Consider the following 25,219-nt stretch of genomic DNA (forward strand, 5'->3'; position numbering starts at 1 on the left):
TATGCATTCATGTTAGTTGACACGAAGAGACAATGTAGTGTTTTAAAAATGTTTCCGTATCACTGACGCTGCTCTCTGTAGATTCCATTTCTGTGTTGTGGAGGGGGGCTTTTTACTTTAAAAACTAACAAAAAAGATCATACAGGCCTTATACTCTCCATCTATACTATTCCTTCAGGTACAAGCCTTATGCTACAGTGGTTACACAGTTCGGGGTGGGGGGGGGGATCAGGATAAACATGCCTATGTGAAATATGATTGGAAAAAGGAGGAGAGGCCCCCCTCCTCTGTGACACCCAACCCCCTATATTTTTGGCTGACTGTCCGAAAGGTCAATTGTTACCAGATGTTGGGGAAAAACAAAAGGTACTGAACCTTGTTTTACACAGTTTCATAAGAACACTTCATTAGTTTTATTATTTTTATTATCATGATATATGTTTTTATTCTATGACCGTAGCCTGCGAAGGCCATGATCTACACTTGTAGGCATTGTCACTATTCAACATGTCCCAAAGTCTGAAACAGAACAAGCATGTTTAGAAGTACACACTTTTGTAAAGGAATCATGTTTTCTTTCAATTGTAATACAATGGCTTTAAACATGCCTCAGATTCTGAAACAGATAACAATCATATTGAGAACCTTACACATTTGTAAAACGAATCAACTTTTCTTTCACGTATAATAGTTTATATAAGTTATGAAATCCCTATCCTTTAATCTGTTGGCCAAACTATCTAGCGATTGATTAGGTGCTGATTTTACACGTTCGATGAGGTCCATTATGGTGTTAGTAGTTTAATTAAAAACCATCAGTAATTCCATTTTATACCCAGCTATCAGAATGATGCCTAGAATATGTTCTAACCACAGTCTCTCACAAAGCACTCGTAGTTTCTGTGCTCTGATATCAGGGTGCCATCTCAGGCATGCATGTTGACTCAGCCCCCACCTTTCCAATGCACAACTTTGACAGTCTTTTGCCATAGCCTCACCCCAGCAGCGATGTATAATGCTGTAAACTGCTATTCCTACTAGTGAATTGAAGATGCTTTTTCAGTAAAAAGCATGGATCCTCGGTTGCTTAATAAGTCCTATGCGTTGCCACCATCCCATGTCTCGGATATCCTCAGGTTTGCAGGCCCATTTGCAAAGTCTCTGTATACCTTACGCATTTTGGCCAGTGCCTGACAGCAGCACAAGCAACACAAACACGTGATGCTGACTGGCTGTGGCTTCGCTGCATCTCTATACCCTCATCTCTATACCCTTCATCATTCACACAAGAGAATATAGACAGTCTGATAAAAGGCAGATCAAGAAACACATCCACAAAGAAAGAAAACAAAATTACATGCATACTTGTGAAATGGGGGAAGACGATGCCTCCATCTGGTTTAGAAGATCCATAAGTTTTGTATCCTCAGCCACTTGATATATTTCTACGTCATCATTGGCATCTCCAAACGTGTCTTCTGGAAAATCTGCAGCATTTTCGGTCTCGGTTATATTCTGTTTGTAATCTAGGTCTTCTGTTAGCTTTTGCCCACATGGCAGTTCATCCAACAAGGACTCTGTAATTTCCTGGCCCAGCAACGGGTCCTCCTGTTCTGTTTCAGCCATACACTGCACGTTCTGGTCACTAACGATGTTTTGTGATTCTGTCAGGTCGATTATGGGTAGCCCTCAGTCTCAGCATTCAGACCTTTAAAATAAAGACTGAGCTTTTGCCCTCTATTTAATAACAAGGATTGTTTATCCCTTCTGGTCCTCTGTATATTAGGGGCTTCGTAGGACTCAATGTTTAGCTGTTGCATCTTTCTGATCCTCTGATAGATGGAAAGTATTTAGAATAGTAGTAAAGCCTTTGTTTTATATCTATCAGTCACGTGTTGTTCTTATTAGGGTCCTTATGTTCTGTCTGTAGACTTGTACAGTGTCGGCTGGTCCCTCTTCCATCGACCGGCTAGGGCTGACACAACTTAGCTTCTCCAGATTCACTGTTGGCTAGGAGGCTCCAACCAAGGTCCTGTCCTTACTTTGCACCCTCCGGTTCCAACACTCCTCTCAAATGGCTGCTACCCCAGTTATCTTTACGATAGTGTTCACCAAAAATGTGCAGCAACTCCAATACGTCTTATAAGTTAGGGGTTTTATTTGCATAATCTTTACTCACACAGTTCACAACTTTTACTTCACACATTAATTCCACTTTCCCCAACACAGTTCCAGCTCCCTTCCTCAGGAAGATTTAATTATTGTCCAGCTTCTTCTGACACCGCTTTATACTATCCAGCAGTTTGTCAGTTCCTTTAGCTTTTCACCATCATTGCATTTCATCAACCCAGTCTCATGTCATTCATCAATACAGTTTAATTTCATTTCTTCCTCATATCTCATATCTCATCCCTTCATAGCACTCCCTTCTGCCCCCTTGGGCAATTTACCAGGCTAGCCTCCTCCACAGGTTCTTTCCCAACTGAACCAGCCTTCTTTCCCCAAACAGTTTAGGTACTGTAGTAGCCAGAAAACCTTTTACTTTACCCCCTTGGGTCCGTGCTAATGCTGAAATCTCCATACTCTCCTCCCCCAGCCCCTCAGCTGCCTCAATTTTATCATATTCCATAGCCTCCTCCCCACAGGGTTCCCCCAGCTGCTTCTCATCACCCTGATCAGAGACCATTTCCCAATCATCTCCCCCGCCCTCCAATTCTCCCAGAGTCTTGCATAGGAAGTGATGGATTCTGGAGATGGTAGTTCCTACCCCTAGTCAATATTCTGACTGGCCTCTTGGCCACTAGGGGGTGAATCTCATGTCTACTGGGAACCTGTGAGTGAAACTTTCTCTTCCTTAAGAACACCTCTTTCTCGAGCCCCTGCCTCAGCCCTCTCTTAGTCAGGTTTTTTTCCAACCCCTTACAACAGACATGCCTAGCTTTGCTATCCTGCTTATAATCGAAAGAGAAAAACGCCTATATTGCGACCCAGATAGGGAGATGGGCGTCTTTCTCCCGTGGGTGCCCAAATCGGTATAATTGAACGCCGATTTTGGGCGTTTCCAACTGCAATCCATCATGGAAACGGGTAAAGTTGACAGGGGGGTGTCGGAGGCGTGGTGAAGGCAGAACTGTGGCGTGGTTATCGGCCGAGGAGAGATGGGCGTCTTTAGCTGATAATCGGAAAAAAAAAGGCGTTTTTACCGTGATTTTGGGTCACTTTTTTTGGACCGTTTTTTTCACGAACAGGTCCCAAAAAAGTGCCCCAACTGACCAGATGACCACTGGAGGGAATCGGGGATGACCTCCCCGGACTCCCCCAGTGGTCACTAACCCCCTCTCATAAAAAAAACCCCACTTTAAAAACTTTTTTCCAGCCTCTATGCCAGCCTCAAATGCCGTACCCACCTCCATGACAGCAGAATGTGTTCTATCCTGTGACAGCCTTTCCCTGATTCTGATGTGGCTCTCGGGTGAGTGTGACACCCTTTCTGTTATGCGCACTGCAGAGTCTCATCAGCAATGCATTGTGGTGGGTGTAGGGTATTGGGCTCCGTGATTCCACTAGCTAGTGGCAAATGCTCACGATGTTGGTAGGCTCTATTCCCATGGTGCTTTTCCCCCTGCTTACTGGGTCAGAGTGTGCCCTGTTTTGTTTCCGGTAGTCCATGAGGTAGTGGCCATTTTTGTAAGCCAGTTTTAGATCCCTTTCATGTGTTAGCCACGTTACAGAACTTACTTCTTACCTTGAATGTGGCTGAAAGAGGGCATTGTACAGCATTCTGCCAGCTCTGACCTACTACTCATCTCAGTGCCAGGGAGACTCGTTGCCAGTGGGGCACAACCTCTGATCTGCAGTTAACTGTGAGTAAGTGTGCTTATTCCAATAAAGGACGTTTTCGGACAGATTAGTCTTCAGGTGTCAACTGGTGTGCCAATGTTATATAGCAGCAACAAGTCCTAGAGGCCTGCCTGTATGCAGGTCCCTGGAGCACTTTTAGTGGGTACCGCAGTGCACTTCAGCCAGGTGGACCCAGGCCCATCCCCCTACCTGTAACACTTGTGCTGGTAAATGGGAGGTCTCCAAAACCCACTGTACCCACATGTAGGTGCCCCCTTCACCCCTAAGAGCTATGGTAGTGTTGTACATTTGTGGGTAGTGGGTTTTGGGGGAGGGGGGTTGGGTGCTCAGCACCCGTGGTAAGGGAGCTATGCATGTGGGAGCGTTGTCTGAAGTCCACCGCATTGACCTCTAGGGTGCCCAGTTGGTGTCCTGGCATGTCAGGGGGCCGAGTGTACTACGAATCGTGGCCCTTCCCACGACCAAATGGCTCGGATTAGGACGTTTTTGAGCTGGGCGTTTTTAGTTTCCATTATCGCTAAAAAAAACAAACGCCCAGCTGAAAAACGCCCATTTTTAAAAAAATACGGTCTGTCCCGCTTCTTCACGTACCCGTTTTCGGATATAGACGCCCATGGAGATAGGCATTCGCGTTCGATTATGCCCCTCCACGTGTTATTACATTTTTATACATGTGACTGTATGATAAATGGGTTTGCTAGGGGAAAGGGGACTACAGACAGAGTAAAAAGGTGGGAATCTGTGAGGGGGACGCAGAGTGAGAGGTTTGCTTATCTGTAACTTGAATGTTTTTCAGGTGAACACTGATAAAAACAAAATAAAGCATTCAGAGTGTATCCTTTTGAAAGAAAACAAATGCCTATTTTTCTTTCTGTGGTGGATGACTAGATAGAAGGAGGAGGGGGCAGTGGGAGATGACTAGAGGGCTGTGGGGATGGCTAGACAAGGAGGTGGGGTGGGGGTGTGGAAATCTAAGTGGAGAGGTTTCTAACTTCAATGTTTCTGAGGTGAACACTGCCAAAAGCAAAAAAAAAACCCAAACATTCAGATTGTATCCTTTTGAAAGAAAACAAATACCTCTTTTCTTTCTGTGATGGATGGCTAGAGAGAAGGAGGAGGACAATTCAGCGTAAAAAAAAAAAGTGTCCTTTTTGAAACAGAGCTGAGATTCTGCTGTAAGTTTTGTTGCTAGCTAGGGGGAACGGGAGGGGTAGGGTTACTACACGTCCGGATTTACCCGGACATGTCCTCTTTTTGAGGACATGTCTGGACGGGTTTTGCCAGTCCGCCCGTTTGTCCAGATTTCTGGACAAACGGGCGGGCATCGGGCCTATCCTAGCCTCCCTTCCCCTTCCCTTACTTACTATCTACTGCCCTGGTGATCTAGTGACCTCTTCAGGAAATCTAGACTGCCCCTACTTGACATTTTGCCCATTAGATTGTAAGCTCCTTGGAGCAGGGACTGTCCTTTTTTGTTAATCTGTACAGCGCTGCGTAACCCTAGTAGTGCTCTAGAAATGTTAAGTAGTAGTAGGAAAGAGCCCCCTCTTTCCTGCCCGGAGTGCTGCCTTGCCCTGCATTCTGTTGCTGTGACGGTCTCTGGATTCAAAATGGCCGCCAAGAGTTGAAGCGGCCTCGCGAGACTTCAACTCTCGGTGGCCATTTTGAACCCCGAGACCGTCACAGCAACAGGATGCAGGGCAAGGACAGAGCTCCAGGCAGGAAAGAGGGGGGGCTCTTTCCTGCCCCGAAGAGGTCACTAGACCACCAGGGCAGTAGATAGTAAGTAAGGGGGGGGAGGTGACGGGGGCAGGGGAGGGGAATATGCGACAGGGGGCGGGGCGAGGGGCAGGGAAGGGGCTGGGACATGTGTCCTCTTTTTCAGAGGACAAAATATGGTAACTACTACTACTATTTAGCATTTCTATAGCTAAGGGAAGGGGGTCACAGGTGGTGGCAACAGACCCTATTGATCTCACAGAGACAGTGTGAAAAAAACACCAGACTACAGACCCTGATCTCACACAGACAGAGAATAGTTTGCTTTGCTAGACAAAAAAAAGTAAACAGCACTGTCGTTCTTAGAAAGCAGACAATCCACCTTAAAAAAAGGTACTATTTTCTCTGTCCTTTTTTTCAAAAAACAATTGCCTATTTTCTTTCCTGTGAGAAAAAAAGTGAAGAAACAGCTTTAAGAGGAAGTGACATCATCGGGTTGAATGGCTACTTGAGCCTGATGCTCCGGAGCGGTCGCAGGTGCAACATGTGAAATATCAGTCAAATGTTGCAGAAATTGACACTTGGGCAGTCTGGACAGTGCCCTACTTTTGGAGTTTCAATGTCAGCATGGCGTAATTCTGCGGCTGTGAAATACTCTGTAAGTACGCACCTAGGGATACCATATTTTGTCTGCTGAAAAAGAGGACACATGTCCTGCCCCTACCCCGCCCACACCCCACCCACGCCACGCCCCCTGACACATATTCCCCTCCCCTGCCCCCCCCCCCCCCCCCCCATTATCGGTCAGATTTTTTCGAAAGTTCTCAAATCCAATGGAGGTGAAACAGCATCAGCTTCGCCGATATTGAAGAGAGCACATCGCTTGTATGGGTCACGAGTGGCTAGTAAATTTCAAGATGAGATAACCTGTTTTCATAAATACTTGTATAAAGCAAAAGTTATTTGTGAGATTTGCCGTAGTGGCGGGTCTATCATGTGGGAGGACAATTAAATTGAAATCTACCCTGATATTGCACCAGCTACCCTGGTGTGACGAAGGAAGTACCAGGATTGGACTCAGTTGCTACGGGACTGTCAGATCCGTTATCAATGGCTTTTCCCCATTGGTCTTTCCTCTACTACTGGAGGTAAAACTTAAACAGCAACTTCTATTTCTGCAGTAAAGGATAATTTGTCAGCAGTGGGACTTTTGGAGCGAGAAGTTCCTGCGGCAGGTCCATCTGGATGTTTCACCAAGGAAGGCCCAGCAGGGATCCAGATGGCAGCGAGAACCTAAATTTGGACGTATAAAGTGAAGTATACAGTTTATAATGCTGGTATCTGTCCTATAATGTAACCAATTTGGGATTGATTGGTATTAACAACTTCTGGTATTTAGAATTGTGCTTATGGCACCAGCGACAGGCTCTGTTAGAGGTTAAACCTGTCCTTCCTCTATAATGAGCACTCTTATTTATGTTGTGGGCTTCTTTACTGTGGTGTGTAAGGGGAGAGGGGAGGTTAGGGGAGTTTAAAGATGGGAATACAAAGGCTTGTGAGTGGTTGATTGTTGATTTTTTCCTTTTGTTTTTCACTTTTACTTTATAGTTTGTTTTTGAAAAGTAGCAAGAACGTGTGGAGAGTCCTTGCTAGGGCCTACTTGAAATTATTTAAAAAAAACAACATTTTATGCCTGATCAGTGGGTAGTGGTATGTGCTATTATTTAGAGAAGCTTGCAGAACAAAAATGGATGTGGGATTTGTTCAGGAAACCCATTTAATGCCTAAGTATGCTTCTCTTTTATCTCATCTGCAGTATCCGATGGTCTATCAGGCAACAAATAAAGCTCACAAAAAAACAAATGAGGTGGCTATTATGGTGCATAAAAATGTTAGGTGGGTCTTCCGGGAAATGCTGGAGAAAGCGGAGATAGATGGTCAGCTGTATACTTTGGTTAATATCTATGCCCCCAATAATGAGCAAAGGATTTTTTTTGCATCATTGGAATCTAAACTCTTGGCTTTTAGGGATGGCACCTTGATGATCGGAGGGGACTTAAAAATCTAACCATTCAGCCGCAGCTCGATAATTCCTCTGGCAAGATTAGATATGCTAAAAGTGATAGAGTGCAACTGTGCCAGTTTACAGCCTGGATGGGGTTAGAAGAGGTATGAAGATTATATCACCCAGGGGAACAAGATTACTCCTTTTACTCTGCACCATGATTCTTACATGAAGATTGATCTCTGGTTAGTACAGCGAGGTTAATGCTCAAAGGTATTGAAGGTGACTATCGAACCTAGGGTGTGGTCTGACCTTGCTCCGGTATTGTTGGTCCTCAGACAGTCCCTACCAAACACAGGCAGGCGCTATTGGTGTTTAGATGAGCATATGTTATTGGATACTGGTTTGCAGGAGCAACTGAGTAAGGATTTCCAATAATATTTTGAGTTCAATGATAATGGTCCAGTTAGTCCAGTTGTTCTCTGGGAGGGGTTCAAGGCCTTTGCCAGGGGGCAATGTATTTCTCGCAATGCATATAATGTTCAAGCACGTAATGCCCGCAGAGTGCAGCTATTATCACAATTGGGTAGATTAGAGCGACTCCATCGTGGTCGGCAGTCTCATACCGCCACAACTAGACAACTAGCAGATTGTTGGAGAGCATTACGGGAGTTGGATTTGGAGACCATAGCTAATTCTTTGCATCAAACGAGGAAGGAGTTTTATGAAGGAGGTAATAAGGCAGGGCGCTTGCTGGCAGCTAAACTTCGGAAGCTGCAGGATCGGAATATGATAATGCAGATCAGGGTTCCAGTGGAGAGGTAGTATCAGGGGATTCTAGAATTGGTTTGACTTTTGTGCGATACTATTCTCAACTCTATGAGGCGGGGGTTGGGATATCTGGTCAGGAGGTAGAGACATACTTAGAGTCTGTCACACTTCCGCAATTATCTGAACTAGCCACATAAGATTTATCAGCTCCCGTTACCAGTGAGGAGGTATATATGGTGATTGATCAGCTCCTTTTGGGGAAGACCTCGGGCTTAGATGGTTTATCGAACTTATTTTATAAGAAATTTGCTTCTTGGCTGGCAGATCCTTTGGCCTCCTATTTCAATTCTTTATTAGTGGAGTCTCACATCTTCCTCTGTCTATTCGCCAGGCTGGGGTGGCATTGCTTCTTAAGCCTGGTAAGGATCCCTTTAGCTGTAGCTCTTATCATCCTATATCTCTATTAGGGGTCGAATATAAGATTCTCACTAGGATTTTGGCACTAAGGCTGCAAAGATATCTTCCTGATCTGATCCATGGGGATCAGTCTGGCTTTATCCAAGGTCGGCAGCCTAAAGAAAACATTAGACGCTTGTTGGATTAGGTTTGTTTGGCACGTTGAGATAAGGTAGTCTTGAGTATTGATGCGGAGAAGGCGTTTGACCAAGTTTCGTGGCCATTTATGATGGGGACGTTATGTCGATTTTGGTTTTTCAGGTAACTTTATGCGTGGTTATCTCTCATTTATGATTCTCCAGTTGCGAGTCTTCGTGTCAATGGGACATATACAGATTTTTTTCCGATATCAAAGGGCACTAGGCAGGGATGTCCATTATCCTCTCTGATTTTCGCATTAACAATAGAGCCGTTGGCCCAAGTGGTACGGGAATGTGATGACTTTGTGGGGATTCGAGTACGTAGTCAAGAACATAAAATTATGCTCTACGCAGATGATATACTCTTCGTCCTAACTGAACCTCCCCAGTCCTTAGTAGCTGTTCAAAATAAGTTGCTACAGTATGGACGTTTATCGGGATTCACAGTTAATGTTTCAAAATCTGAGTTGCTTAATCTCACAGTGGTGGAACCTCAGTTGTCAGAATTCCATAACTATTTTCACTATTGGTGGGCACACCGATCCATTTGTAATTTAGGTGTTCATATTCCGGCTGATCTGGATCAGCTTTATTAATTAAATTATCCACCTTTGCTCTCTAAAGTAATGGATGACCTCAACCAGTGGGAGGGTCAGGGAGTTTCATGGATAGGCCACATTAGTGCGGTGAAAATTAATGTGCTCCCGAGATTTCTATACATTTTTGCTTGTCACCCATTGCGAACTCCTAAAGGATTTTTACTTAAGCTTCAACGTAAGGTATTTCATTACATTTGGCAACATAAGCCTCTGTGAGTATATTGGGCTTGAATGCATGCTGGTTGGGAACAAGGAGAAATAGGGGTCCCTGATTTTGCTCAGTATTATCGAGCGGCGCAGCTGACTGCTCTTTTTGATTGGATGGTATCCCCTTTGAAATGCTGGGTGCAATTGGAACAAGCTGTGGTGGGCAAGATGCAGTTGACCTATCTACCTTGGCTTTCATTATCACAGTTACATATGTGGATGGACTCAGCACCTTATAGTAAGGCTTGTGTGTTAGCTGAATGGTATGCTACGAGACAGATGCTGTATATTCATCGGGGTTTTTAGCACCTACTCTTTCGGGAGTGTATAAAAGATGGGAATCCAAGGGGTTACGGACCCTGGGACAATTGCTAGTAAAAGACAGCTTTATCCCCTTTGAGGTTTTGAGAGAAAGGTATGGGTTGTCTGAAGCAGATTACATTTCATATTGTCAATTACGAGATTTTATTCATAGAAAGGTACTGGCGGATTGGCGACAGGGGGACAAGGCCATACTGAAGCTCTTTAAATTGGGAGTGGGGAAAGGGTTAATTTCTAGGCTATATAAAGCATTGTTGTAAAGCAAACCTATCACTCACAAATATGAACACCGCTGGGAGGAACTGTTGGGAGTGCCTCTATCTGACTCACAATGGCAATTGATTTACACAAGACTCACCAAAGTTACAATTGCTTCCAATTATATAGAGCTTGGTTTTAAGATACTTTTTCAGTGGTACTATACTCCAGCACGTTTGAAAAGGATTTTTGACTCCAGCTCGGGCCTCTGTTGGAGAGAGTGTGGATTAGAGGGAACCTTTGGACATATTTGGTGGTCTTGCTCTAAAGTCCAGAAATACTGAGAGATGGTGTCACAATTCGTACATTTTCTGTTGAGAGCAAAATATGTACCGTCTGTTCTTGTTTTTATGCTTAATGGCTCTTCTTCATCGTAGGACATGGGAGTTACCAGATTGACTCATATGGTGGTTAATGCTGCAAGGCTGTGTTTGGCAGCGGCTTGGAAAAAAACTGAAGTTCCCAACAAGGACCAGTTGATTGCAAAATTGGAAATTAACTGCCATTAAGCATGATCTTTGCAGTGTGGGCTCCATATAAAAAAATGTTAGGCCATTGTTAGCAACATGGTGTGGTATTTTGGGGGATGTAGCTACTCATTGGGCTTTATCAAGCTAAATTATGCTATATGTATAAATGACCCTTTTTTTCTCTCTCTTGAGGGGGGGGGAAGGGGTGGGAATAGTGGAAATCAATAACTGTGTGAATGGACCATTTGTTGGCATTCAGCCTGTGTATACAGTGTTATTAATAAAATTTCTAATAAAAAAAAAACAGCTTTAAAAGTAAGCACAAAGTATCCTTTTGAAAGAAAAAAATTATAAGAAAAAGAAAAATGTCTACTTTCTTTTCCTGTGAGAAAAAAAGGTTAAGGTCCACATGTGCAACTAAATTCCGCCGAGGCAGTAGGGGCAGTGTCGGGTTTTTTTTACATCACATTCCGTCACATGACCCCATCCAAGATGGCAGCTAGTAGTGGAAACAGGAAGTGACGTGATGGATACAGTGGTGGCGGCTATCTTGAAAAAGGGGAGTGGCTGTTATATCACATCCTATAATATCACCAAAAGGGGCAGGGCTTGGGGTGGGGCTATGTAAAGAAGGGGTGAGGATTGGGACGGGGCTATGCAAATAAGGCAGTGCATGGGGCATGGCTATACAAAAGGGGCAGAGTCAAGTCATCATATCCAGTGGGCATGGCTTGGGTGGTTACATCATTGGAGGGGCAGGGAGTGGGCATGGCTTGTTTGTGTCTTTATTTCTGATTGTCTGAAAACCTCAAAGTGGGCGTGCCACCTGTCAAAATCAAGTAATTTTTACAAATGCTATTGAGATACACTACTTATGGATCACCTTAAAAAGAGAGGATAGAACCTCTGTCCACGTGGGTGTTGTCTACAGACCCCCGACACAATTGGAGGAACTAGATAAAGATCTGATCGCTGATATTCAAAAGTTGGGGAAGAAAAGAGAGGTGCTGTTGTTGGAAGATTTCAATCTGCCGGATGTAGATTGGAAGGTTCCGTCTGCAGAATCGGAAAGAAGTAGAGAGATCGTGGATGCTTTTCAAAGTGCTTTGCTCAGACAAAGGGTGACGGAACCCACGAGGGAGGCAGCGACGCTAGATCTGGTACTCACAAATGGGGATAATGTGTCAAATGTCCGAGTGGGTGCCCACCTGGGCAGCAGTGACCATCAAACGGTTTGGTTTGATATGACGGCTGAAGAGGAGGGTGGCCACTCAAAACTCAAAGTCCTGGATTTCAAACATGCTGACTTTAGTAAAATGGGGGAATACCTGAGGAAGGAGCTGATGGGATGGGAGGAAATACAAGAAGTGGAAGGACAGTGGTCCAGGCTGAAATAAGCTATAAATAGGGCCACGAACCTTTATGTAAGGAAAGTAAATAAAAGCAAGAGAAAAAGGAAACCGATATGGTTCTCCAAGCAAGTGGCTGAGAAAATAAAGGCTAAAGAGTTGGCGTTCCAGAAATACAAAAAACCTCAAGAAAAGGAATACGAGGAGGAATACCGGATGAAACTGAAAGAAGCCAAGAGAGAGATACATCTGGCGAAAGCGCAAACGGAAGAACAAATGGCTAGAAATGTAAGGAGGGGTGGCAAAATTTTCTTCAGGTATATTAGTGAAAGGAGAATGACTAAAAAGGGAATTGTGAGACTAAAAGATACTGCGAACCGCTATGTGGATAATGATGAAGAAAAAGCAAATTTGCTAAATAGATACTTCTGTTCTGTTTTCACAGAAGAAAATCCTGGAGAAGGACCGCGATGGACTGCAAAAAGTACAAATGAGATTGAAGTGGATAGAGCACCGTTCACGGAAGAGAGTGTGTATGAACAACTTGAAAAGCTAAAGGGGGACAAAGCCATGGGACCGGATGGGATCCACCCTAGGATATTGAGGAAACTCAGAGAGGTTCTGGCGGGTCCTCTTAAAGATTTGTTTAATAAATCCTTGGAGACGGGAGAGGTTCCGAGGGATTGGAGAACGGCGGATGTGGTCCCTCTTCACAAAAGTGGTGATAGGGAAGAAGCTGGAAACTACAGGCCGGTAAGCCTCACTTCGGTTATTGGAAAAGTAATGGAAGCGATGCTGAAGGAAAGGATAGTGAATTTCCTGGAAGCCAATAAGTTGCAAGATCCGAGACAACATGGTTTTACCAAAGGGAAATCGTGCCAAACGAACCTCATTGAATTCTTTGATTGGGTGACAGGAGAATTGAATCAGGGACGAGCTATGGACGTAATCTACTTAGATTTCAGCAAAGCTTTTGACATGGTTCCCCACAGGAGGCTCTTAAATAAACTGGATGGGCTGAAGATAGGACCCAAAGTGGTGAACTGGATTAGGAACTGGTTGACGGACAGATGCCAGAGGGTGGTGGTGAATGGAATTCACTCGGAGGAGCGAAAGGTGAGTAGTGGAGTGCCTCAAGGATCGGTGCTGGGGCCGATTCTGTTCAATATATTTGTGAGTGACATAGCTGAAGAGTTAGAAGGTAAAGTTTGCCTATTTGCGGATGATACTAAGATCTGTAGCAGAGTGGACACCCCGGAGGGAGTGGAAAACATGAAAAAGGACCTACGGAAGCTAGAAGAATGGTCTAAGGTTTGGCAATTAAAATTCAATGTGAAGAAATACAAAGTGATGCACTTAGGGAGTAGAAATCCACGGGAGACGTATGTGTTAGGCGGGGAGAGTCTGATAGGTACGGATGGGGAGAGGGATCTTGGGGTGATAGTATCTGAGGATTTGAAGGCGACGAAACAGTGTGACAAGGCGGTGGCCCTAGCTAGAAGGTTGTTAGGCTGTATAGAGAGAGGTGTGACCAGCAGAAGAAAGGGGGTGTTGATGCCCCTGTATAAGTCGTTGGTGAGGCCCCACCTGGAGTATTGTGTTCAGTTCTGGAGGCCGTATCTTGTTAAGGATGTAAAAAGAATTGAAGCGGTGCAAAGAAAAGCTACGAGAATGGTATGGGATTTGCGTTACAAGACGTATGAGGAGAGACTTGCGGACCTGAACATGTATACTCTGGAGGAAAGGAGAAACAGGGGTGATATGATACAGACGTTCAGATATTTGAAAGGTATTAATCTGCAAACTAATCTTTTCCGGAGATGCGAAGGCGGTAGAACGAGAGGATATGAAATGAGATTGAAGGGGGGCAGACTCAAGAAAAATGTCAGGAAGTATTTTTTCACGGAGAGAGTAGTGGATGCTTGGAATGCCCTCCCGCGGGTGGTGGTGGAAACGAAAACGGTAACGGAATTCAAACATGCGTGGGATAAACATAAAGGAATCCTGCTCAGAAGGAATGGATCCTAAGGAGCTTAGGCGAGATTGGGTGGCAAAGCCGGTGGCGGGAGACGGAGATGGTGCTGGGCAGACTTATACGGTCTGTGCCAGAGCCGGTGGTGGGAGGCGGGACTGGTGGTTTGGAGGCGGGGATAGTGCTGGGCAGACATATACGGTCTGTGCCCGGAAAAGGACAGGTACAAATCAAGGTAAGGTATACACAAAAAGTAGCACATGTGAGTTTATCTTGTTGGGCAGACTGGATGGACCGTGCAGGTCTTTTTCTGCCGTCATCTACTATGTTACTATGTTACTATTTGCAGGCTCAATGTGGCTTACAGAGTGTGGTTATGACATAATCATTTTGTGATAACAGGTACAATTCTTAATATTTGAAGGTTAGTTAAGAGAAGATTATGGTGTTGTATTTGCATTGTCATCAATAAAATTGTTATAAAACAAAAATAAAAAAAGTCAGTGGAGGAAACTTGGCAACTTACATGTGTAAATGCTGACACTTACATATGTAACATGGTATTCTGGCACTTATGCATATATGTGAACCATTTTGAAAACCTACAGGCATGAATGTTGCCAATTAAAGAAAGAGGTAGCATTAATCCTTTTTTTGTGTTTCTAATTAGATTTTGGAAATTTACAATGGGGTATTAAGGAGAATTCCACTCTTAACCCATCCTATAAATGGCTGACCAAATAGAAAGTTGTCCATGCAAAGGAGAAGCTGTAAATTCCAAAGATGAAATATAACATTATACATGTGCATATCCTTTCTAAAATGGGGAACACATGTGTAGATTTTGCTCCTGCCTTAGGCCTGCCCAAACCACATCCCCTTGCTATCTACACATGGTGCAAATTTTCACATATAAATAGCAGCTTTCTGAAATCAGTATTTACACTCTGAAAATATGTATGAAATTTGCACAGAAATATAACAATTACCAAGTATAAATCTAATAAATTAAATGGTATGCTCTTCCTACAAAGCATACACTTCTTTAGTAGGGATCCAGATGGATGCAACATTTCCAAACAGTAAAAAATCATTATAAGGTTTAAAAAAAAACTATTCAGGGATGACCTTGTTAGTGTGGTGGACTTTGGTCCAGGGGAACTGGGTTCAATTCCCACTGCAGGCACAGGCAGCTCCTTGTGACTCTGGGCAAGTCACTTAACCCTCCATTGCCCCAGGTAATAAGTACCTGTATATAATATGTAAGCCGCATTGAACCTGCTATGAGTGGGAAAGTGCGGGGTACAAATGTAATAAAACAAACAAACAAACAAACAAACAAACAAACAAACAAACCTCAATGGCATGTGCTAGTTTCTGTCATGTGGAAAAGCTACATTTGATTTCTGTAGTAGGTTTCTATTTCCTGGGCTGGCTGGAGTGGGAATACTGTGGATGCAGTACTAACAGTCACTGGTAAACCTGACACAGAGGTAGCAGGTCTATAACTATCACCTCATTGTAGGCGTCCTGATGCTGTATGGTGAGAGTCTGTTCTGTAACAGCATCTGGGCACCAGATTCCATTATATATGAGTAACCCGGTATTGGTGTACCTTACGTTTAGGTGCCTGCAGTTACACCATCTATAGACCTGGTGTAACCGCGTTCACCTAAATGTACCAAGATGTGTGCGTAATTTACAGCAGTGATTCTCAACCCATTTCTTGGCGCACACCCAATCAGTTGGGTTTTCAGGATATCCATGAAGAATATGCATGAGATAGACTTACATACCAAGGGGGCATATTGATTGGGAATATCCTGAAAACCTGACTGGCTGGGTGTGCTCCAAAGAATGAGTTGAGAACCACTGACTTACTGTATTCTGTAAGTTGTGTGTAACTGGTACTCCTGCCCATGCCCCTCCCATGCTCTGCCCAAATGTATGCCTCTTGCATGTGCCCATTATAGCATTGATGTGTACCCTTACAGAATAGTGCTTAGGGCACTAATGCATATAAGTGCTACTTTTGTAAGCATGTACACATGAAAGTGTCACCTAACTGTAGGTGCCCAGATATAGGATTGCCCTTCTGACGCCAGACTTAGGGTACATAATTCCCAGATTCTGGAGGGCACTGACCCTAACTGAGGGATGTCTTGTACTGGATGGGTTAAGTTGTGGTGGTGGTGGTGGTGTGGGGGGGGGGGAGGCAAAGAATGCGGTGACAAAAATATGGTAAAAACCCAGGTAGTTGCTCATTGCACCACAGTCCGATACAGACCAGTTCAAATCAGGGCCAGCTCAAGGCATGAGCCAGGTGAGGCACTATCTCTAGACACCAAAGCTCAAGAACATCAAAGGCCTGTCTCATCAACTTAGGCTTCAATTAGTAGTGAAAGTGATTTGCTTTCACTGCTGTGCTGTCTGCATAGCTATTGGCACTGCCACAGGTTTCATTGTGACAACAGGTACGTCCTGTTCTCATGTTTAAACCTGGGGTGGTGCCGGTGACATGCTCTTGCCACTATTAAAGAGCATGTAGAGCTGATGTCAGTGGGGTGGGGAGCGGAGGGCACCAATGAAGATGTGGGGCAGCAGAGTAACAATTGACTCAGAGTGCCACAATCCCTTGAGACAGCCCTGATTACAACAGAGTCTGAGGAAACAGCTTAGAGATAGAGAAATCAGGATGGCAGGGGCTGGGGATGCAGTAGAAGATAAGTGTGATAAGCAGTGGATACATGCAGAGCGCATGAGTGCAGAGTTCTGGAAGGAGTCCTGGCCAGGGTTCCTGCAACGATCACAGGTGGGTGGAGTGGGACATAAAGGGCTAATTTTATAATAGGTGCATAAATGAGAAGTCCAAAAAGGCACAATTTATAAAGGAGTGAGGGTGGAGGTGGGGATTTGAGTTTATCTCTTTTTATTTTTTTTAAACAGTAGGTCAAGGAAATTTACATTTAGGTACAGTAGGCATTTCCCTGACCCCAGAGGGTTTACAATCTAAGGGCCCTGTTTACTAATCTATGCTAGAGGCATATTAACATTTTTAGCATGCGCTAAGCATATAGATGCCTATAACATTCTTATGGGTGTCTACACGGTTAGCACACGCTCATTTTTAACACGCACTAGAAACACTAGCGCACCTTAGTAAACGGTCCTAAGTTTGTACTTGAGGCCAGGGGCGTATCTGCGTGGGGCCACAGGGGCCTGGGCCCCCGCAGATTTCGCCCTGGCCCCCCTCCCCGCCGTCAACCCTCCCCCGCTGCTTACTTTTGCTGGCGCCGAGGTCCGACCCGCAATCTCCGTTTTTCGTCTACCTCCGTGGCCATGCTTCCAGGAAGTAACGCTGCAGTGCTGATTCGTTGAATCCAGTTCGGCGTCTGACGTCAGACGTCGAACTGGATTCAACGAATCAGCACTGCAGCGTTACTTCCTGGAAGCATGGCCACGGAGGAAGACGAAAAACGGAGATTGCGGGTCGGACCTCGGCGCCAGCAAAAGTAAGCAGCGGGGGAGGGTTGACGGCGGGGAGGGGGTGGAGAGAGGCGGCGGCGGCGGCGGGGCGGGGCGGCGGGGCGGGGCGGGGGGAGGGAGGCAAAAATGTGCCCCCCCTCTCTGGCTGTGGCCCCCCCTACTGCCGGATTCCAGATACGCCCCTGCTTGAGGCAATATGGAGTTAAACAACTTAGCCAAGATCACAAACAACATCAGTGGAATTTGAACCATGCTGTATGTTTTTGCTGCTACTGTGTTATGTTGTAAACCACTAAGATGCTAATTAAATTGTTAAAATCGTCCGTAGTACCTGAAGATTGGAGGGTGGCCAATGTGATGCCGATTTTTAAAAAGGGTTCTAGGGGTGATCCAGGAAATTATAGCCTGGTGAGCCTGATGTCGGTGCCGGGCAAAATAGTGGAAACTATTATAAAGAATAAAATTACAGAACACGTAGACAAATATGGTTTAATGGGACAGAGTCAGCATGAGTTCAGCTGAGGGAAGTCTTGCATCACCAATTTGCTTAATTTCTTTGAAGGCATGAATAAATATGTGGATAAAGGTGAGCTGGTTGATGTAGTGTATCTAGATTTTCAGAAAGCTTTTGATAAAGTTCCTCATGAGAGACTCCTGAGAAAAATAAAGAGTCATGGGATAGGAGGCAAGGTCCTGGTGTGGATTAGGAATTGGTTATTGGACAGAAAACAGAGGGTAGGGTTAAATGGTAATTTCTCTCATTGGAGGAGAGTGAACAGTGGAGTGCCGCAGGGATCTGTACTGGGACCGGTACTATTTAACATATCTATAAATGATATGGAAAACGGAATGACGAGTGAGGTGATCAAATTTGCAGATGATACAAAACTATTCAAATCTGTTAAAACACATGCAGACTTTGAAATATTGCAGGAAGACCTTAGGAAATTGGAAGACTGGGCATTCAAATGGCAGATGAAATTTAATGTGGACAAATGCAAGGTGATGCACATTGGAAAGAATAATCCGAATCATAGTTACCTGATGCTAGGGTCCACCTTGGGGGTCAGCACTCAAGAGAAAGATCTAGGTGTTGTTGTAGATAATACATTGCTCGGTGTGCAGCAGCGGCTAAAAAAAGCAATCAGGATGCTAGGAATGATTAAGAAGGGGATGGTGAATAAGACCAAAAATATTATAATGTCTTTGAACCGCTCCATGGTGCGTCCACACCTTGAGTATTGCATTCAATTCTGGTCGCAGTATCTAAAAAAAGATATAGCAGAATTAGCAAAGGTTCAAAGAAAAGCGACCAAAATGATAAAGGAGATGGAACTACTCTTGTATGAGGAAAAGCTAAAGAGGTTAGGGCTCTTCAGCTTGGAAAAGAAACGGATCAGGGGAGATATGATTGAGGTCTACAAAATACTGAGTGGTGTAGAATGAATAGAAGTAAATCAATTTTTTACTTGTTCCAATCGTACAAAGACTAGGGGACATTCGAGGAAGTTACATGGAAATACTTTTAAAACAAAAAAGAGGAAATATTTTTTCACTCAATGAATAGTTAAGCTCTGGAACTGTTTGCCAGAGGATGTGGTAACAGCAGTTAGCATATCTGGGTTTAAAAAAGGTTTGGACAAATTCCTGGAGGAAAAGTCTTGCCTCTTAATTGTTCTGTCTGTTTACCTGTCTTATTTAGATTGTAAGCTCTTTGAGCAGGGACTGTCTTTTTGTGTATGGTGTACAGCGCTGCGTATGCCTTGTAGCGCTATAGAAGTGATAAGTAGTAGTAGTAGTAGTAGACAGACATGGGAAGCAACTGCTTGCCCTGGGATTTGTAGTATGGAGTGTTGCCACGATTTGGGTTTCTGCCAGGTACAAGACCTGCCACGTCTCCCACATTCCCGCTTTAGCAGGTCATCTCCCGCAGTCCCGCCAAAGTGGAAAAGTCTCCCACTGAGACACACTGCGCCAATCCATTGCTGCTGCTGCCACTGCCCTGCTTCTCTCCTGATAAGCAGCTGCAGCCACAGCAAAACAGGAAAAACAAGTGCGGGGCTGCAGCAGCCTTCAGGCATGCGCTGTTGGCCCTGCTGGTCCTCTGCCCCCAGAACGGGAAATTAACATCAGCAGGGGCAGAGGACAGCAGAACCAACAGCGCATGCCTGAAGGCTGTTGCGGCCCCGTGCTTGTTTTTCTTGTTTTACCGGGGCCGCTGCTGTGACATCAGGAGAATCAGCAGCGGCCAGAAAACACGGGGTACTGGGGGGGAAGGGTAGTGGGAGGGGGAAAGGGTGTTAAGAGGGAGGCAGGAGGTAATAAATGGAGAGAGCAGAGGGGAGAAAAAGAAAGAAGAGTGGGGACGCTGGATGGAAGAGGGGTACAGAGAGAGAGAGATGTGGAAAGATGGGGAGAGAAAGAGAGGGCATGGAAAATGGCAGGGGAGAGACAAGCTGCTGGGGAGAAGGAAGGGGAGCAAGGGGGAGACCCTGGCTGGTCAGATAGAGAAAAGGAGAAATGCTGGATGAAAGGAGGGCGAGAAAGAGGAAAAATGCTAGAAGGAGGGGGCAGAAAGAGGGAAGATGCTGGATGGAAGAGGGGTACAGAGAGAGAGATTAGAAAGATGGGGAGAGAAAGAGGGGACATGGAAAAGGGCAGGAGAGAGAGAGGGAGAGAAGCTGCTGGGGAGAAGCATGGGTAGAAACTGGGAGAGACCCTAGCTGGTCAGACGGAGAAATGCTGGATGAAAGGAGCGAGAGAGGGAAAATGCTGGATGGAAGGAGGGAGGGGGCAGAAAGAGGGAAGACACTAGATGGAAGGGTAGGGAGAGAAAAAGGAAAGACACTGGAAGGATGGGGAGAGAGGGAAGACATGCTGAATGGAAAAGGGTAGAGAGAGAACTGGCTAGAAGGAAGGAGAGACGGAGGTAGACAATGGATGGAAGGATTGGAAGAGGGTAGATGGGTGGCAGGATGGGGTGAGAAAGAGGGATGACACTGGATGGAACGGTAGGAGAGAAAGAGGGAAGGTGCTGGATGGAAGAATAGGGAGAGAAAGAGGAGACATTGGATGGGAGGATGCAGAGAGAAAGGGGGAGACACTAGAAGGATGGTGAGAGAAAGAGGGAAGATGCTAGATGGAAAGGAGGAGCGGATAGAGTTAGTGAAAGACTAGAGAATAAGAGGAAGGGGCATGGGGAGAACAAAAGTGAGGAAAAGATGAAAAGCCATAAGTAGATGAACTAAAAAAAGGGAACTCAAAGAATAGATAGTGAGGGAGGCAGAAAAATTAATTGAAGAAAACAAAGAAAAAGAGAGAAAAATTACAAATGGTCAGGAAACCCTGGCAAGAGAGTTAAGAGAAGAAGGAAAGCAGAACAAACACATTTAGAAAAAGTAAATGGCCAGACCACAAAGGTACAGAAAATAATGTTATTTTAAATAATGTGGTAGCTGTGTTAATAAAGGTTAATAAATGCAAATAAAACACAAAATAGAAAATAAGGTGATACCTTCACTGATTTTAAAACATTTTTGATTAGCCTTCAGAGGATACCGTAACAGCATTATACTGTCCTGACCTGACCTGAAGCAGGAGGTTTTGGCCTCTGAAAGCTAATTGAAAAGGGTGTTAGGCTAGTAAATAAAATATTTTCTGAAATGGCCATGGGACTGAGATGTGCCAGGGGGCACAGCCATGTAAAGTGGGTACAGCCAAGGCAGAATGGGACAGGGCTGGGGGAATGTACTAAAATCTCCCTCAAAAATTGGGACTCCTTGACAGTTGTGAGGTATTTGTGACCAGGGCCGCCAAGAGGGGGGGAGGGGGCAAAATTCTGGTCTCTCTCTCTCTACTGCTCCTGACAGGACCTGGGTGAGAGAGAAAACTCCGGTGCCGGGCCCCCCTTGGAGGCTGGGAAAGACCCAGAGGAGCAGACACAGCAGATTGGTGGGAGTCCCTCCAGGCCCTGCCAGCAGAAGAGATCTTCCTCCAGTGCTGCTGTTTTTCAGTCTGCCGCATTGCCTGCCAAGCAGCTGTTTTTCCCCTCAGGCCATGCTGCTCGGTTTTGAAACCTGAGCATGCATGACGTGAGAGAAAAAGCAGCCGCAGGGGCAGACCATGCAGCAGAGTGCAGCGCTGGAGGAAGACACTTCTTTTTTTTTTTTTTTTAATCATTTATTTATAATTTTTCATTTTACAAGGGTCACTTGCAAACAGTAATACAGAGATGACTGTACATTAATACAATATTAGAAGAAAACAATCTCAACTAGATAAATGAATTATATACAATCTTTCTCTTTCTTAGACCACAAAATAAATAGGGAGAGTGAAACAAGACAAGGAGATCAATTAAACAACAGTAAACCAAGAAAACGTGGTATTAACCTGATTATCCCCAGTTATTATTTATCTGAATCATTATTCCACATTGATCATCTGGTTGGCCTCCTCAAACCCAAAATGGTGTATAGTCAATTAATTTTGTTGGAAACATACTTATTGTCCAATATTAGTAGAAACAATACACCTGATTTCATTTTTTCCCCTTTTAAAACCAGAAATTATTTAACAATACAAAATATATTTTTTTTGTTATGTTTATACCCTGCACTTTCCCACTCATGGTGGGCTGAATGTGGCTTACATGGGGCAATGGAGGGTTAAGTGACTTGCCCAGAGGCACAAGGAGCTGCCTGTGCCTGAAGTGGGAATTGAACTCAGTTCCTTAGTTCCCCAGGACCAAAGTCTACCACCCTAACCACTAGGCCACTCCTCCCACTGATTAAAGTAATCCCAGTTTCACAGACTTCATTTCAGAGGAAAAAAAACTTTAGGAGTCATACCAGGAACTCTGGGAAATCAACAATCTCGATATTAATCATTCGTAACAATATTAATTTTATTCAAAATTTTCTGGTCCATTAACATTTTCAAAATCTTAACCGTTTCTTATTCCTGTAGAACTTCATTTGCTGTATCAATTTTTAATTCTCGAAGGATTCGATTAGATTATCCATGTGGCTCACTAATAAGATTATATCTGAAGCAAAATTATTTACTACCACCGTTAGGTCCTGGCGCGCCTTCCAGATGGTATTCAATGTAACCTCCACAGGAGCCAAAAACTCCAAGCTGATAGCTCTTACGGGTTTAGGAGTGGCACCATCGACACGGGTTCATCTGTAAATGACTTCCGTTTCAGCATACACTCCTAATTCACTCCTCCACTCCTTTGGACATGGTAGTTAAATGATTTGAGAGCGATGAAGTTGTTTCCAGGTCCAAGAGCATTGACGCTCCTTCACTGGCACTAATCAATGGACTCATCAACCCAGTCATCTGTGGGCAGCTCGTCGCGCAGCGGTCCCACACTTGTTGCACAGGGGACAAAATGCTGGCCATCGGCGGCTGATTCCCCATTGTCCCCTTCCTCTCAGTTAAGGTAACTGAAGGTGCAAAGAGGAAATTTAAAGTAAACAAAGACAAAACTTCAGAGGACAGCTGGGCCGTTGAGTGTACGAGCTTCAGGTCACCATCTTTCCACTCTCCCTAGTTTGGGACACTCTTTGTCTGGTTTCTCCTCAGAGGCCTGTCTGATATGTGTAACCCTTCAGCATAGCCCTCTGAGTCATTGAAACACAGAAGCCCCTCCACCACTACAAGGTGGTGTCCCTTCGGAGGGGGGAGGAAGACACTTCTGCTGACGGGGCCTAGGGATCCCCGCCAATGTATTTACAGTTGTGGTGGGTGACAGCGATCCTGGGGGGTGGCAGCGGAAGCGATGATCCTGTGGGGGGGGGGGGGGCCCTGCCCCTGCTCAGTCTCTCAGCGGCCCTGCTTGTGACCTGGCTTGGCCATTGTTTGGAAAATAGGATGCTGGGCTAGATGGACCATTGGTCTGACCCAGTATGGCTATTCTTATGTAACCTGTATTTTTTATAAGAGTTTTGTGTGACGATAATGATTAATTATCAAAAATTTGTGAGGCTTCAGGCTTGGGGTCAGAAAGTTAATTGAGAGTATGTATAAGGCTGAAGTTTTGACTAGGGCACCCTGTACCCTTGCAACTAGCTCTGCAGGTTCCCACCACCCCCAGTAAATGCAAACGGAAAGGGATGAAAACCTACTGTCTGCATGGGTAGGCCATGGTTAACAACTCACTGTAACCATACACTCATTTTGCACATCCGATAATAATAAAAGAGAATAAGTGACGTCTGAAAACCCGACACGAAACCTGTGCAGATGAAAGTGCTGCCAGTCTGACTGAACTTTCTTTCTTCCTCCTCCCCTCCCCGCCCGTGTTTTCCTCCCGTGTTGTTGCTGTTTGCAGAGGCGCAGTGCGCCTGCGCGGACCGGGAGCCTAGGCTGGCAGGAGCGGCGAGCAGCGTGCGGGTTGCTCTCTCGGCTGCAGTGGGACTAGGTGCTGGGGAGCGAGCCCGGCCATCCACTGGCTGACCGTTGTTTTGGAGTTTAGAAATTTTCTTTTGGTGGTGGAGGAGGGGGTTATTTATTTATATTGGTTGATTACAAAAAAAATATATAGCCGATCATTCGGTTTAAAATAAAAGCCCCCAGGGAAAAGCAGCAATGTTTGTAGCCCCTTTAAAGGTGTCGCCTCGACAGTAGCCGTGGAAGCAGCTCGAGCCGTTTCTCTCCGTGATGTCCCATCTGCAGGGGAAAGCAGCTCACTCGAGGTCTGGGGCAAAGGCCTAGTTAGCAGTAGCTCTCTTCCCTTCCTCCTCCTCCAATTCTCCCCTCGCGAATCTCATCGGCAGCGATGGCAGAGGAACAACAACAACCTGATCAACATCAGCCGGCCAGCGGCAGCCCGGGCTCTGGGGCTCTGCCAGCCCTGGTGCCTGGGCTCCCAGGGACAGAGGCCAGTGCACTGCAGCATAAAATCAAAAACTCCATCTGGTAAGGGGGTCCAGGAGCCGCTGCCTTCCATATTGCAGCTTGTATCCATTCATTGCCCGCAGATTATCACTCTGGAAATAACATGTATGAGATATGCAAAAAGTAAAAATGGGGGAGGGGAGAAAGGACAGGGATTGTCTTTGATGGCAAAACAACTTATTAAGAATCTAGCAAGTGGCCAGCGCTGTAGGGGTAAAAATGGATGCTATGGAAGTTGTAGTATTGGTGCTGTGTGATATTTGGTGATGGTGTGGTGGGGGGATCGGGTACAGGGATTTTGATTTTTCTGTTTGTACTGAGGAGTCAGGAAAAGCGTGCAGAGAGAAAGGTAAAAAGAATCTTTGTGCGTAAGAATACGAATGAGGTCAGGCAGCTGGAAACCTGGCCCCCATCTGCATCTACAGTACGCTTTAATGTAGTTTATTGGGTTAATTTCCAAGACCGGGATCTTTAGTGAGGGTTACATACCCCTCCCCCTCCTCTCCCGGTTCTTGTGAAGAAATGCCACTCTTTAAAGCGGGTTCTTTCCGCTTGTCTTCCTCCACACATTAATAACATAGGTGGTCAGATATTTTGAAACGTGCTGAATGGTTGGCTGCTGTTTTACGCATTAAGATTTTAATCAGTTACTGTGCATAGAGGTGGGGTAATCTATTCGCGAAGAAAAATAACACCTGT

Source organism: Microcaecilia unicolor, chromosome 1, assembly GCF_901765095.1.
Source record: "Microcaecilia unicolor chromosome 1, aMicUni1.1, whole genome shotgun sequence".
In the NCBI taxonomy this organism is placed as follows: Eukaryota; Metazoa; Chordata; class Amphibia; order Gymnophiona; family Siphonopidae; genus Microcaecilia; species Microcaecilia unicolor.